This window comes from Cupressus sempervirens, chromosome 2, assembly GCF_028749045.1.
Source record: "Cupressus sempervirens isolate cs-2001-9-10 chromosome 2, ASM2874904v1, whole genome shotgun sequence".
Classification (NCBI taxonomy): Eukaryota; Viridiplantae; Streptophyta; class Pinopsida; order Cupressales; family Cupressaceae; genus Cupressus; species Cupressus sempervirens.
The window spans coordinates 167,154,644-167,172,085 of record NC_143119.1 but is presented as its reverse complement, the minus strand read 5'-3'; the positions used below and the strand labels follow the sequence as shown (position 1 = coordinate 167,172,085).

Sequence of the window (17,442 nt, the reverse complement as noted above, 5' to 3'; positions counted from 1 at the left end):
TTAAGATATTTAAGGGAAAAAATGTTCACTAATAAGGAATATTTCTTTCTTTGGAAGAAAATGAGAGTACTAAATTTGCAACTAGTAACTCAATGGGATCTTTGAATGATTAGGCTAGAGAGCCAACAATGAAGGGAGACACTAAGTGTATATGCTACTTTAGTATGTTAGAAACACTAAATTAAAACAATCAAACGAATTTGCATACTAATTTAATATAACTTCATGAGAGACAAAGTGAAGTCCTAAAATGAGAATATGAGCCATGGATAGGCTCTCTCAATGAGGATGATCACTTGATGTAGAGGTGTGTCTAATAGCTAAGATGGCTTGATTATGTATGTATGCTCAAATGTTCAAATGGGCTTCACCGGAGGATTTTTGATAGATTTTGGTGAATGGATTTGATGTAACAATGGCTTTTTAAAATGGCATTATGGCTTTACTTTCTAGATTGTGTTAAAATGGCTTGAGAGAGGATTCCTTAAATAGGAAAAGGGCTTAAGGGATCAAGGGCTAGCATGCAAGGATGGGAGAAAGCTTATGGAAGATTTAGATTGAATGAGAGGAGAGCACATGGATTGTGCTTCCTTACAGCCAATCGAGGAGTGACACATGTCACAGGGTCATTGGTTAGAGCAAGAGGGGTTGAGGGGTCAACAAAGGAGGCTCAAAGCTCATAAAGACCCTCATAATGGCTTGTAAGAGCAATGAATGGGCTTATAAGAGTTATTTATGGCTTTGTAGGCTTCATAAAGTTTTATAGTTGGGATATTTGTGAGAGAGTTGAGATATTTTTACTTGGGTTGGATTAAGAAAGTCTTAAGCTTGACTTAGAAATGTGCAAATGATTAAGGCTTGGATTAGGTTTGCGTTAAGATTAGATTAGGCTTGTTAGAGATGGGAAAGTGGCCGATGGCATTTAATGAGGGTGTGTAAAGGAGGAGATATTTGTTGGCTTTGGCTTGGGTTAGCAAGTCTTAACCCATGTTTAGGGAATGTGACAAGGTTAGGAGGGGATTAGGATTAGGATTAAAGATAAGGATTGACATCTTCTAGAAGAGTCTAGGCTTTGGATGAGGATGAAGACTTTCTAGAAGAGTCTAGAACTTCCTAGGATGAGGATAAATAAAGTTTATTTATCTCAAAGGTTTGGGTTGAGGAGATATTTATTAAAAAAAATTTAATAAACACAAGGATTAATATTTAATCTTAATTAAATATTTTGAGTTGGGATTAGGGGTAGGAAATGATGGGATTAGTCTTTAATCAAAATTAAAGAAGTATTAGAAGATTGGAAGAGGTTAGTGGTCTTAAGGAAATTGGCCAAGTTTTGGGCAAAAAATAAATAAATAAGTTATTTTGGGATTTTTGGTCAATTTATTAATTAAATAATTAATAAATAAGGAAATAATGTTTAAATAAGATTTAAACATTTTTGGGAGGGATTCCTTAATTAAATATTTTTAATTAAGATAAGGGGATTTAATGGCATAAAAATAAATTAATTAATTAAATAATTAATTAATAAATAAATGATGATGTCATCAGGGACTTTTTCAAAAAATAAAAATACTTTATTTTCTAAAGGATTTTTAGGTGTCTACATTAAGTACTCTTGCTTCAACTAAGAGAATTCCAAGGAGGACTCACCAATAGTCCTCAAAGGAAATGGTGGTTGGGTAACCTCCTAAAATCCACCTTGCTATTGGGCTCAACCCAAAGAGTTGATAGCCTCTTTTTGCTCTATAGACACCTTCTTTTTCAAAACACGTTTAGAAATAAGGATAGAAGGAGGGGGCCCTAAGTTTGGCTTAGAAACCATCAAAGGAGCCTCTTTCTTCTTCTTATTTAGGAATCTTTTCACCCAATATCATGTTTTGTTACAAACAAAATAGGAAAAAGGGAAACATTCAAAATCTACTTCCTGCTTAAATATGCATTGCTTTGAGTTAGTTGAAATCACCGAAGGGAGATTCTCTAGTCTACCTATGTTGATAGAAACCCTAGCATAAAGGAGTCTAGATTTAGTACTTGTTCTTGGGTCAACATAGAAGAGTTCCCCAGAATATCTCACCAGTCCTTTAAAAACTTCTAAGTTCCAAAACTCCAAAGGAAGACCTAAGAATATAACCCACACTAGAATAGAGGAGAAGAAGGAATCATCATAATTCCACTAGGGAAACCATTTTTTAAAGGAGAGAGCCATCTTTCCAAACATCCATGTGCCTCCACATAATACATAGCACATAGTCATAGTCTTAACTAGGGGAAAATAAGGATAGACACTAGAGAATTTGACTCATCTAGACCCCCACTTGGGTCCTCTATCCCATTGAACAAAACTTCTGCAACATGTTGGACATCAAGGAAACCAACATAAACCACCTGGCCACCATTCCCACCTAGCAAAGAAGAATTCAAATTCCAAAAAATTACCCTCTCCAAAGCTAACCATTTCATGACGCTTGATCTACCCAATAGGTCCTTACTTAGACTATATTGACTTGGTCTTAAGACTAAGTTAATTCACTTTAGTTTTTTTTTTTTGAACCCAAATTTTGTATGGGGCATAATGGTAGAATTCTATTGGATAAGGTTTGAAATCACAGTTGACTTAGACAAAATTTGAGCCCCTAAATGTGGATAAAAGGTATCCACTTCACTTAATTTTACATCTAGTTCCTTAAATGGTAATGAAAATTTAGAAAATCATGGTTAGGAAAGTTTGTGTAAAAAATTGAACTAGTTATCAATCTTATATCAAAGATATGCAGAAAATGCAATGTTCTTTCTAAGATACTAGCCCACACACACACACATATATATATATATGGTAAAAATTTGAGATTTCAATGTAGTAGTACAAAATTTCAATAAAAAGATAAGAAGTAGTTGCATATCTTATCACCTTAAGCATAATCAAAGAATGAGATTATTTTAAAGTATTATAGATATAAGCTACAATAGACTTGTGATCGAATTTGACACTTCTTTTAAAAATCAAGTAAATAAATAATTATGATTTATCTCTTACATGTTTAAAAAAATATAAAAACTCTTGTATATTCTCACTTTAACTTAATCTAAACTTCATTAAATTGAAAACATTTTTCCTTGTAGAAGGTGAACACATAGAATGTGATGCATGATTCAGATATTAAAAATGTTATACCATAAGTTACAGCTAGTTTTCAATGAGCCTATCAATTAGGACATTAGAGGTAACTCAATTAGACTTTTTTTTTTATGAATTCAGCTCAATATTTAAGAGAAATTATATTCATAGAATATTTAGAATCTCCTTAGTAAATGCTTGTTGTTTCATCAAATTTGAGTGAAAAAATGTTGTTAGTTACATGGTCGAAGTTTTGACGTCTAATGAAATATGGAATATAATATCTTTGGGTTGACCATCAAGGTTTGGCATCCCAAATATAAAATTTGAGGATAAACCTCAAGAAAATCCTTAGGTTTGTCAAAGGTATGTGTTATCGGATGCATGTATGATATCTAATACATATAAGGTACCACATATGTAACAAGTACATGATATGATATTATATTATTTAATATTATAACAGCTTATATGATATAATATAATATATAAAGTCTTTCTCTCTCTCTCTCTCTCTCTCTCTCTCTCTCTCTCTCTCTCTCTCTCTCTCTCTCTCTCTCTCTCTCTCTCTCCCAATCTCTATTAAAATTTCTATAATTGACCTATTGGGTACTTGATATGTATCATTTATCTAATAGCTCTTGTAATGGTGCTAATGCTAAGGTGTTGGTGTCATTCCAAACTTTGTATTTTTTTCATACCCATCCATATCAAGTATTTGACACACACACAAACACACACACACACACACACACACACACACACACACACACACGGATATGTGTGTGTGTGTGTGTGGATATATATATATATATATATATATCTTCTTGAGGTGAATCTTTCATATTTTATTTCCTTTCAGATGAATATCTATATCTTATTTGGGTTGATTGTGTACACTTAACACCTAGATCTACATTCTTCAATCAATTAGTTCAATTTTGCATACACATTATCACACATAGGCCACAAAGTGTATTTTCTTATATTGCATTCTTCTTTACAATTCAAATTTAGTATCGGCATACCTTTCCTTTAGGTATTTCTATTATGATTTGATTTATAAAGAGGAATCATATTTGAAGATTATCTCTTTCCAACTTAAAATTTAAATTTAAAAAATTAAGAAATGAACTCTATATTAAGAATCAAGCTAGATTAATTATGTGTTATGAAATTGAACTAAATAGACATAAAGATAATTTAAAAATTAAAATTGATTATTTAAAATATCTACATACTAAATTATATTCATTAAACATACCATTATTTTATATAAAAATACACATGAATAATTCAATAAAAATACGTTCACAAACATTTTTTAAAATCACCCTTTTCCGATGTAAATTTAGTTTCATTTTAAATTGGATATTCATTTCACACGGGGAAAAAAGTTACGTGGAGCGTCGAGCATCGAGCATTTCATCGGAATTTTCGTATTAGTGAGGTGATTTTCATAGAAATATCACAAACATAATTTGTCCTGGATCTGCGACCTTTTACTCTTCGTCAAACCACAGAACTTTCGGACTTAAAAGAAACACGGAATTCAAACGTTTTGTGGTCCTGCGCAACTTTCATGCGTCAAAGGAAGCGCGTGGGATCCGGTGAATGCACGGCTGAAATGTTTTGATTGACTTGTTCAAATGCGTAGTATTCGCCCCTACTCTTAACGAAAGCCGGCTAGTCAAATTGGCGTTTTGACCCCGGTATTTTAATTGATCGTTTCCGTTGCCGATCTTTTCCTCGGCCTTCTCTGATCGCTTATCTTTCTCTGCTATTTAACCGCTAATCGTGTTACCCATTTTAGTTGTTTTGTTCTGACTATGAAGAAAGTGGAATGATTAGCTCTTCATATGTACCATTCTCAGCACTTCAATATACTCCCTATAAACCTCCCTCGCTTCCTCTTTGTTATCTTCACAATAATCACGTCATGCCTCATTCCTCCATCTGGAGCTTCTACTCCAGAAGCCTTCGAATGTGGGGGTCACTTTTTCCAATATCCCTTCGGAAGAAAGAACAGCAGCTGTGGTGACCCTGCTCTTCAACTTGATTGTGATCATAACGTTAACATGCCTTCAATTAATATCAATGGCTACCAGTACTACGTAATGAAACCTTCGGATCATTGGAAAGAGGATCCCATCGATTACATAGAAATAGTTGATATAAATATGTGGGGAAGTTCGTGCAACCCGTCGACCAGTAACAATACAACGGAATTGTGGTCTAACCCTCAATTTCGTATCTATGATGATTACATGAATTTAAGTTTTAAAAAATCGACAGAACTAATAGACCGTTACCTCAAAGTATACAGAGTGGATTTAAAATAAAATGGAGTTTCAGCAAAGGTTGTGATAATTGTGAGTCAATGAAAGCGCTTTGCATTTATGACACCAGTTATCCGACGCGATTGAGCTACGAATCGGGGAGCCCTGGTAAAAGCCATAACCCCTCCTTTACTTGATCGACTGATAAAATGAAAAGCGACAAACTTTTATGTGTAAAGAAATTTATTAAAACAACATTTGCCAGCCACACTACTAACAAAGTTATATTTTCCATTATTTGTAATTGAGACCATGCAGGAGGGTCTAACACTGCTAATGAGACTGCTATTGCTATAGGTAAGCATCCCTTCCTCTTTAATTTTTCAACAAAGCTAAATATTTTTGAGGAATAGTTCAGTTCGTCCTTCCAAAGGGCTAAAAGAAATTTCATCTATGACATGATTTTAATCATTGTAATACATGTGGCTCCATCGGAGGTGTGGCGCTGATGGCAGCAGTGGCGTTGCTTTGTTTTTGTTTGCGACGAAAACAAAACGGCGTCAGGCTGGAGGCGATTGCGATCATTCTCATAGAGGCGAGATGGAAGCATATCACCTAAAGTATGTGATAGACAATTTGTTCATATTTCCTTATCAAGAACTTCAGCAGGCGACAGATTTCTTCGACAAGAAGAACAAACTTGGAGTTGGAGGCTTTGGCGGGGTGTATGTGGGTAAAGTTGCGGACGGACGAGCTGTAGCTGTGAGGAGGCTTCATCACAGAAGCTCCAGAACTGATGAACATGAGATTAAGAACAAGTTACAAATCTTGGCATCTCTGTCTCATCCAAATCTTGTTCGTCTATATGGCTGTACGAATCCCGCTCCGAGTCCAACACTAGTGCTTGTTTACGAGTTTGTGACAAATGGGACTTTGTCTGATCACCTTCATGGTAGCAGAAGAAGTCCAACAGGCTTGCCTTGGGCGACTCGGTTAAACATTGCCATAGAAACTGCCGAGGCCTTGGCGTATCTCCAAAACATGAATCCGCCCATATTTCATGGAGATATTAAATCCAGTAACATTCTTCTGGATGAACAGTTTAGAGAAAAAGTGGCCGATTTTGGGATTTCTAGATTGGTGCCCGTGAATTTCTTACACGCCACACTTGCTCGGCATGGAACTTCCGGATATGTTGACCCAGAGTACCATGAATGCTTCCAGCTCAACGAGAAATCTGATGTGTACAGCTTTGGAGTTATTTTGGTGGAGATTATCTCTGCCAAAGTAGCGGTGGATAGTAAGCGAATTCGAAATGAAATCAGCTTTGCTAATATGGCCAGAGAGTACAAGATCAGAAGGGGCGTTTTGGATGAAATGGTCGATCCAGTTTTGAAGATTGAAAGAAATGAGGAGGTGAAGGTCGCGATGACTGCTGTTGCCGAATTGGGCATTGAATGCCTTGCGATAGAAACGGAATTGAGACCAATGATGAAAGAAATTGTTGCTCGTCTCAAGGAAATCAGGGACATGCTGCCAAGTCTATAAGCATCACATCCGACATCTCCTGCAAAACTGGCGCTGTAGGGCTTCTTATCCAACTTAATATCTCTGACTTCATTTTGGTAATTCAATTATTTAGGCCAACAGACAAACCAGAGACATAAACTCTTGTAATGTCTGCATTTTTCCTCTTGTTTTCGGAATCATTTTGGTTTTTGCTATTTTTAAATGTAAATACTTATCAAAAGATGATCTATCATGTCCAAACATGTTATATTTATTAGTTCCTCGCTGATCCCTTAGATTCAATTTTCGTTTTATTTTTATTAGACCAATTAGCTTCATGAATTTTTTAAATTATTTGCCTTTTCTATAGTTTCATTATTTAAGCATATTTTCAAAGTCAAATAATATTATTTATCAAAGTGTTTATTGGTTGTTATTAAAAGGAAAGAAAATCATATGGGGAGAACTACAGAAGAAAAAAGATTTGTTGATGATTACAAATAAGATTTATTCTTCTTAAACTAATTTAAAACAGTAAATGTCATTTGGCATTCAGTACAACTAAGATTTTTTTTTTAAAACTAATTTTAAACAGAAAATGTCATTTGGCATTAGAACAAATTTATAAGTCAAATTAAAATATATGACGTCATTTGACATTTACGTTAGTAACAAATAGAAATAGAAAATAAATTTATAAATGAGATCTTAAAATATTAAAATAGAAAATACCACATAGGCTTGGAATTTGACAGTCACCCCTACATATTATAGAATTTTTTGATGATAGTTTAGTAATTTTATTGTCTCTCATTTTATGTTTTAAGATAAAAGTTAATTATTATATTTTCCAAATTTATGAATAATTGAATAATTCTTTTAAGTTAAACCATTTTATCAATGATATATAAGTATTATATATTAATATTTGTAAAAATCTAATTTGCAAGTTTCTAAATTTATGTATTTTATAAAATAAAATAAAACACTAAAAAATTATGATGAATTAGTAATATACGTCAAATTAAAAATAGTTTCTAAAGCTTATATATTGCATACTAATACTTTGAATTGGGGAAAAATGTTTAAAATATATTTCAAAAATATCACATCTATTGAATATAATAAATATTGATAGTTTATTAACAAATTTAAATGTAATATCAACGGTTTTATAAAAAAATTAACTTGTCATTCTATATGGCCCAACAAATTTTTAGCCTGTCATATATGACTAAAAGGTGATAAAATTGTTAATACGACCAAGCGTTGAATTGCACATAACATGTTAAGTAGCATTTTGCTTTTTTAATTTTGTTTTTAAATTTTTTTGTGAATTTACTTTTTGGATTTATTTTTTTCTATATATTAATAAGAATACAAACACTCATTGAAGTGTATATAGGTATATTTAACAATATTTAATTATTGTAAGAGATTGTGGTTGTAAATTAAAAAATTCTATATATTTAATATATTTTAATTAGTAATATATTAATATTACTAATATGAAAGGAGGATGGAGCACACGGGTAAGGGTTTCGAGGGCAAGAGCAAGGGTTTCCAGGACAAGGGTAAGGGCTTGGAGCACAAATTCAATAGGAATGAGGATGATTTTCATGGTGGTCTGGTTCATCATCAATAGTCTACAGGTTTGGAACAACCTAAACATAGACATGGGAAGAAGTTGATTGGTTTGGAGCAGCTTCTTCAAACTAGTTATGATCCAGTTTGCCATGAATTTTCTTCCATTTTCTCATCTACACCTTTTTTTCAACCGGCTCGAGATCATGATTTCAGCTAGATCTTCGCTGCTACACCAGTCGTACAACCAATTGGCTCCATATCAAACCCTTTTCCATTTTAGAGATGCCCTTTTAGAGATCTTAATTCCAAAAGGGTTCCAAGTACTATTGACAAATCAATCTTCAAAGGGAAAGCAATTGTTCAACCTGCAAAACCTTTTTTCTTTAATCCTCATTTTCATGATCGTCGGTCGTAGCTGACATCTAAATGCTCTCCAGTTTCTAACCTTGGGACTTCCCCTTACTTTGAAAAGGGTGAATCATCCCATCATCATCAATAATCTCAGCTACCAAATTCCTTTGGGTGGGACAATATTTTTCACAATAATCCCTCAATGGTTCGTTCATTTTAGCAATGTAACATTTTAGATTCAAATTAATTACTACTTGTAAAGACGAATGTGCGACACAAATCTACCTTTGCACGGAGGAGTCACAATAGAAATGTGTTAAAAAAAAAACCAGTATTTGATATATGTAAAGGTGCTCCTCTTGGCTCTTCTATTCAAATGCAATCTGTTCAGATCTAAAAAGGTCTGGCTCGACAGAAGTTAGTCTCGACAATTGATAGAGCCTCCTTCATACCAAAAAAGATCAAGGTAAGGTAGATCAAGGTCCTCAACACTCTATACATGGTCATGGTCCACAATTACATGGTCCACAATTTCAGGATAATAGTCAAGATAAATATAAAAATAATGTGGACCAAAATTTGGAGCAAGATCCTCTGAACTCTTTACAACAACAATTGCATGTTACTTTTTCAAATCAAATGTTACAAAATTTGATCTTTACTCTTTAGCAGAAAGCTCTCATAGGTAAGTTTAATTCTGCTTCATTATCCTTTTTAGATATCAAGAATTGGGCTTTCAACTTTTGGTCTGGCTTGATAGATATTTTTTTTATCATGATTTATAATCCAACTTCTTTATTCCTATCTTTAATTTGAAAGAAGTAAGAGATGCTGTAAATAAGCAGAAGGGTTGGTTTTGTTAGGGTGTGGGGTTATTTACCATGTTTTGGATTCCAAACTTTAACCCCGAAGATATAAATATCCAATTCTTTTCATATTGGGTTTCTTTTCCTTCTTTGCCTTTGGAATATCATGATCCTGAGATATTGGAAATTGTAGCTAACAAGTTGGGAATTTTTTTGAAGCATGATTTGATTCCATATGAATGCCTTCATTTGGAAGTCAGGGTGTGTTTATTGAGTAATATGCATAAATCATTTCCTCGATCTATAGCTCTCATATCCAAATGGGGAAAATGGATACAGTCAATTAATGCATTTGTAGATAATAACAATCTGATGGATGTTCATCCTAATAATGGATTATTTACCTAGACTAACAAGAGGTCTGGATTTTCTAATATTGTTGCTCGTCTTAATAGAGTTTTCTTATCTAAAGATTAGAAGTTGAGTTGCAGAAATATTTCTTTAGAAATCCTTACCTTGCCAGGATCTGATCATTATCCTATCTCGCTAATTCTCAATTGTAATAACAAATTTTCTGACCAACACTTTCATTCTTCTTTCAAATTTGAAAGCATGTGGCTCAGGCATCCAAAAATTCTACACAATATTCATCAATGGTGGAATGAAGGTCCAATGGAAGGACAAAAAATGCATTAGTTTGTAATGAAATTGAAATATATCCAGTCTCAAATTCAAATTTCGAATCAAAAAATTTTCAAGAATGTGTTCCAACAAAAGGTTATAGTCAAAGATCAGCTAGAAGAAGTTTATAATCAGATCATCCAAAAGGGCATGAGTGAAGAAACATACTCTTCTCAAAAGAATCTATAGGAACAATGGGAGGAATTGTGTTGTAGAGAAGAGATGTACTAGAGACAAAAATCCTGAGAATTATGGCTTCAGGATGGGGATAGAAATACTAAGTTTTTCCACAATTTAGCCAAGCAAAAAAGAAGTAACAGTACAATTTCTCATATCAATGATGCCTCTGGTAACCTTCTGTCTAATGAAAATCTTATCAGAACTGAAGGCATCAAATTCTTTAAGAATCTTCTTGCACTTGATGTCTTGCCTTCTCCTTCTGCATCACAAGTTGTAGAACTCCTTGACTCCATTCCACAAATGTTAATAGAAGAGGATAATGATATTCTGATGGCTCCCTTTACCATTCAAGAAATACGTAAAGTTGTCTTTTCTTTTCCACCTGAAAAAGCTCCTGGGCTGGATGGTTTTACGGCATTGTTTTACCAAAGTTGCAGGAATATAATTGGATGGGATTTATTGGCAGCTGTGGAAGAATCTAGAAGATCCAAAACCATTTTGAAATATTTTAACACTACCAATATTTCCATCATTCCAAAAGTGAGGGATCCCCAAACTTTTGCAGATTTTAGGCCAATCTCCTTATGCAATTTATCTTATAAGATTATTACTAAAGCCATATATCTTAGGATTTAGCATCTTATTCCACGTATTATTTCCCTAGAGCAAGGTGGATTTGTCCCAGGAAGGGAAACCATGGAAGGGGCTCTTGTGGCTCACAAAGTTCTCCACTCTATTAATTTAAATAAGACTTCAAATTTTGTTATCAAACTGGACATGATGAAAGCTTATGATAGAGTCCGTTGGAAATTCTTGCTGTAAGTACTTGCTAAAATAGGTTTTTCAAAATGTTGGTGCAAATGGATTAAGGCTTGTATTTCAAGGGCTTGGTTTTCATTTGTCATTAATGGGAAGCCTGAGGGTTTTTTCCCTTCCACACATGGGATCCAACAAGGGGACCCTTTATCTCCAGTGTTCTTTATTATTATGGCTAAAGCTTTTAGTAGGGCCATCTCATATCAACATTTGTTAAATAAATTGAAAGGAGCTCTCATTTCAGGTACAAACATATCTATGACACACTCTCTTTTTTTGGATGATACTCTCCTATTTGGTTTGTCAAATGTTCAAGAAGCTTGCCATATTCTTTATACACTTGCTCTTTATTCAACAGTGTCTGGTTAGATTATCAATGCTCAGAAATCCAAGATCTATTTTTTCAACACTCTCAAAATGGTTTCTGATAAAATTAAATAGATCCTAGGTTTTTCAAAAGACTTCTTACCCTTAGTGTATTTGAGCATTCCTTTCTTCATGGGTTCAAATAAATCCTTGTATTGGTCTTCAGTTATTCAGCATATTCAGAGTCGAATTGCATCTTGGAAAGTTAGATGGTTGTCATTGGTGGGAAAATTTTTGTTGATCAAGTCAATTTTAGTTGCAATCCCTAACTATTTTATTGCTATCCTTAAGATCCCACCCAAAGTACTAGCTACAATTCATAAATTGATTAAAGGTTTCCTATGGTCGAGTAATATGGATGAGTCCCAAAAGATTCCACTCATCTCTTTGCAAGATATTTCATACACTCCTAATGCTGGAGGGGCAGGAATCCATGATCTTTCCTATAGAAATGAAGAATTTGGTGGGAAATTGATTTGGCACATGTTTTCTAAGTCTCAGTCCATGTGGTGCAAAATTATGCAGCAAAAATATCTAGATAACAATGATCCTTCTAGAATCTTAATGATTTCTAATCCTCCAAATGGCTCAGTTATTTGCGACTTCATGATAGCTTCATGCAAAATCATAGTTGATTATATTTCATGGGAAGTCAATAATGGACTAAGTATTAATTTTAGGAATGATTAATGGAATGGTCAAATTCCCCTATCTAAGAGTGGGATTTCTTTGAACATCATTCAAGTTGTTGAAACCCATTAGGGGACCCAATTGAATCAATATGTGGAATATGTTTATGAATTTTCAAAGAAAATAGTTTGGAAAGATCCAAATATTTTACCTCTTTCATCCAAGGAAATTTATCAATTTCAAAATATACTGAGTTCAAGGCAAGTCTACTTCTCTGAAGTCCAAGATCAAATTTTTTTGGCTCCAGCTAAGGATGGTAATTATTCATTGAAAGAGGGGTACAAAATTTTGCAGCAGAATGGTTTGAATAAATCTACTTCTAGAGCTTTTTAATTTTGTTGGAATCTAGTAGTTCTTCCTAAAGCATGTTGTTTCTCATGGCTAACGCTAAAATATAGGATTTTAACTAGTGACAGATTGAATAGACTACAACTGGCTATGCCATTTAAATATTTCTTTGTGGAGAACATGATGAAACTATGGATCATTTGTTCATTACATGTTCATTTTCTTACCAATACTGGTGATTTATTTTGAGTAAGATTATGTATTGTACTCCCTTGCCAAATAATCTCTGGGATCTCTTTCCAGCCTAGCTAGTTCTCTACTGAAAATCATTGTTTGCAAACCTTTGGAAATGTATCTCAACCTTGGTAGTTCAGGCTATTTCATGGGAAAGAAATAAGCACATTTTCAGAAAGGAATTCCTTCCATTAGAAATTTTTTTGAATGGTATTGAAAGATCTATCTCGGAAGTGACTAATTCCAGCTTCAAAATGATTAAATTTAATCCAATTGTGACCCATTGGGATTCTCAAATTGTCCAAGAATGGAAATTACTATTTATTCCTAATGGGTGGAAAATAAGTCCTTCACCAACACATATCTTACCCCGGAAGAACATTTGGAGACCCCCATCATTTGGTCTTTGGAAACTGAATTTTGATGGGGCCTCTAGAGGAAATCTAGGTCCTTCGGTTTTAGGGGCATGTATTAGAAGTTCTTCTGGAGAGGTTGTAGCAATCATAGTATCTCCTTTGCCTATTGACACAAATAACATTGCTAAGGCTCACATCTTGTTGGCTGGGCTTTTATTAGCTAAGCAACGCTATTTCAATAGGCTACATATAGAAGGGGACTCATATGTTATCATTGATTCTTGTATACAAAGGTGCATCATTTCTTGGAAACTCAAATATGTATTGAAACAAATTTGGAGACTCCTTGATGAATGTTCAGATGTTTGCATTCCACATATTTATCAAGAAGGGAATAAAGTTGCAGATTTTTTTTATCAAATTTAGGTTGTGATGGGGTTATTGTTTCTACTTTTCACTCTCTACCTTTTATTGAGCAACATAAGGCTTTAAAAAATCTTATTCATGATGACATGGAAGCCTCTACTAGTAGTAGTGTTTAAAGTGTCAAGCTTGGCAGGTAAAATTTGAATGTTGAGGTAAATTCCAAGTGTTGAGTTGAGCCAATTTATTTATAAGATGCCGAGAAAAGTTCTTTAGGTGCCTAGTGTTCAGGTAGTATGTACCAAGTTCTTTAGGTGCTGAGTGTTTAGGCAGTAGGTACTGAGTTCTTTAGGTGCCAAGTGTTTCAGAATTGTCGAGTTTATAGGAGAGTCTATTAAGATACTGTTGTTTCTACTTTTTACTCTCTACCTTTTATTGAGCAACATAAAGCATTAAAAAATCTTATTCATGATGACATGGAAGCCTCTACTTGTAGTAATGTTTAAAGTGCTAAGGTTAGCAGGTAAAATTCAAATGTTGAGGTACATTCCAAGTATCGAGTTGAGCCAATTTATTAAGATGCCAAGCAAAGTTCTTTAGGTGCCAAGTGTTCAGGTAGTAGGTACCGAGTTCTTCAGGTGTCGAGTGTTCAGGCAATAGGTACCAAGTTCTTCAGGTGCCAAGTGTTTCAGAATTGTCGAGTTAATAGGAGATTTTTAGGTACTAAGTAGGCATAAAGGTAATTGGTGTTGAGTCACTCTGCCTAGTACTAAGCACCGAGTAACTGAGTCTTAAATCAGATGCCGAGTTAGTTAAGGTGCCAAATCTATTAGGTGTCGAGTTGTGTAGCAGAAAGGAGTGCTCAGGCTTGTAAGGTTGGTCAAGTGCTAAGTTGAATAAGCTATTCTCTGGTGCTGAGTAAAGTAGAGGAGGTTGTTAGGTGCCAAGTTGTCCTGTCATCTTAAAGTGAATTGAATTCTGCATGTTTTTCTTAAGTGTATTTATAATGACATGACTTCTAAAGTACATTTTTTATGCTCCAAATATTTTATTCCCTAATGCTATTCAATTTTGAAGTCCTGTTTTTTGATTGCCTCATGCAAATAAATCTAAGTCTTTAAGGACTATCATCTTTAGTACCATTTCCAAGCATGATAAGGACAAAATTGGTGACAATCTACATGGCAAATGAAAAGTTGCACTATTATTATTTATTGAAGTTTCCTATATGTATCTTTTATTGCACACTTTCACAAACATCTTGCAAATGCTTAATTAGGAAAATTTATTTTGTGAGCTGAGATTGTGCTTCAAGATGAATTGTGGGTGGGAGATTTCTTTGGCTTGCAAAATGTGTCATAAATAACATCATCTCATCATGCCAAAAAAATATTGTATTTGGTTGCCACCGGCATTAGGGGAATTTTTTTTACCCAGTCATGTTACATATGAGGTGATGACCCAAATGTTCATAATGCATTCACAAACGATCACAACAGCCATTCGACATATCATTGGTGAAGAGCTTCTCTATCCATCAGAACATGTGTTTTTCTATCCTTCTCAAGTCATATCTATATTTCTATCCAATGCCATGGATTTTTTGCAATCTCCAGATAGGTTTCAAGCCTTGGCCCGAAAGGTAATCTTGCCACATTTCCTAGTGGATAATAAATTGACTATGGCTATGCAAAAGTATGATTTGTGGAATGGTATGGCTTTAGTTGGTGGTCTGTTTTCACATTCTCAACTTCTGCAAAAACATGAATTTTATGTTGTTTTTGAGGCTATGAAGAAATCTATAGATACTTGCAATTATGGATGTGCAATTGGTGGAAAGAGTTAAGTTAGCGGGCCTGGCCATGATTGAATTGCAAAAGGATTCTAATGTTTCAAAATCCATACAGCTGAATGCACCATCAAAAAATTTACAACCAATTGAACAGAGTTTTTGGGATTCAATTGGAGTGATTAACTCTTATTGGCTTATAGATAGTTTAGAGTTTTGATTTGGCTTGGGAATTCTTTTTGATGGACTTGAATTTTTTGGTCATGGTCTGGTATTTGTTTAGGCAGGATTAAAATGCAGTGTTTCTAAAGGTCCCTTTCAGGTTATGTCATCATTAATTGGTGTTATCTCTTGTATCTTACAGCTTTATGTCTAAGTACTTCATGCCAAAGCTATTGTATCCAAATTTCATAGAAGTTTAGATTTGGTTATCTTAAGGGGTATACTTCTTGGTGATAACCCTTTGTAATTTCTTGCTCATAATATCTAAATATATGTAAAAATTAGGGATGATGCTGGGTTTTCTTCACTGATTCTTTCCTAGTTGACCTCGTTGAATCAGATTAATAAATATTATAGTGGCTAGCCACTTATACACACACACACACACACACACACACACACACATATATACACACATATATATACATATATATATACACACACATATATACATATATATATATGTATATATATACACATATATATACATATATATACACATATATATACATATATATACACATATATACATACACACACACACACACACACACACACACACACACACACACACACACACACACACACACACACACACACACACACACACACACACACACATATTAATATACAAAGAATAAATAGAAAAAAAATCTCTTACTTTTGTGAAAAAGAAATCGACAAAACTTTATATTCATATTAATAATAATTGATTCAAAAATGGCTCTAGATGTTGCTTGATACAAAAAGAATGTAGAATAAGAAAGACTACATCTAGAGAGAGTATCTATCAAACTTAGTGATTCTTGTCATTTGAATCTTATTTTTGTAAATTACAATTAAGATGTTTCTATATTTTCTTTACATTTTTGTATTATAAATAACATTATTCTTATTTAGAAAAGTAGAATACTAGAAAAGTAAAACTAATAATATATAAATGTCTTACTTTTCTAATAATAATAATTTCTTAACTTTTATTACTAGTCATAATTAATGAGTTCTTTGAAAGTAATAGGAGTAACATGAAGAATTCTTTAAGAGAAAATTATATTGAATAGACATTCAATATAAGTTTATCATTAAAGAAATAGATGATCAATTTTTTTAAAATATATTATATATATATTTTAATTTTTTGAAAAATATAATCATGCCATATATATTGTAAATCACAACTTCACCCTAAATTGAAACTTAACTCTAACAATAAATGTTCATGTTTGAAATCACAATACAATCCTAAATAAACTAAAACTTACCCAACAAAATTGGGACTCAACTCTTGTTGGCTCCTAATTTAACAATGATTTCAACTACCTTTTATAATGCAAAAAAACCTAGGGATTAGCTATGTTACAAACCATTATAGGTATTTTGCATCTCAAAAAAAAAGGACCAACTAACAAGACATTTAAGTCTTCTCCACTTTGAACTCAGTAAAATTAAGGTGGGTTTACCTTAGGAACTCCTATTTATAACATGAATTCTAGCAACAATAGATTTATGAGCATTTTTTCTTCTAATTCAAAAATTCTTAAGATACGAAAGTCAACTATTTTACCAAAATCCTAAGCCTTATTGAATCAAGTGCAGGCTAACATTTTCATTCTTAGTTAACATAAATATAAAGATTGATTGATGATTGCATTCTACATCATGTAAAACATTACACTCAATTTAACTCACATTGATGGCTAGTGCCTTATCCATTGGGCTATGACAAGCAGAAACCACACACCTACTTTTGATCCTATCTCAACACTTTGTGTAAAGATTTATCTATATTCATGTCCAGATCTCATAC

The 17,442-nt window shown here is 33.4% G+C and overlaps 1 pseudogene; it reads left to right on the top strand.

Annotated features, from left to right (window-relative positions):
• The first annotated feature begins 4,947 nt into the window (after positions 1-4,947).
• On the top strand, positions 4,948-7,039 carry LOC149571577 (LEAF RUST 10 DISEASE-RESISTANCE LOCUS RECEPTOR-LIKE PROTEIN KINASE-like 1.4; annotated as a pseudogene).
• The last annotated feature ends 10,403 nt before the right edge of the window (positions 7,040-17,442 follow it).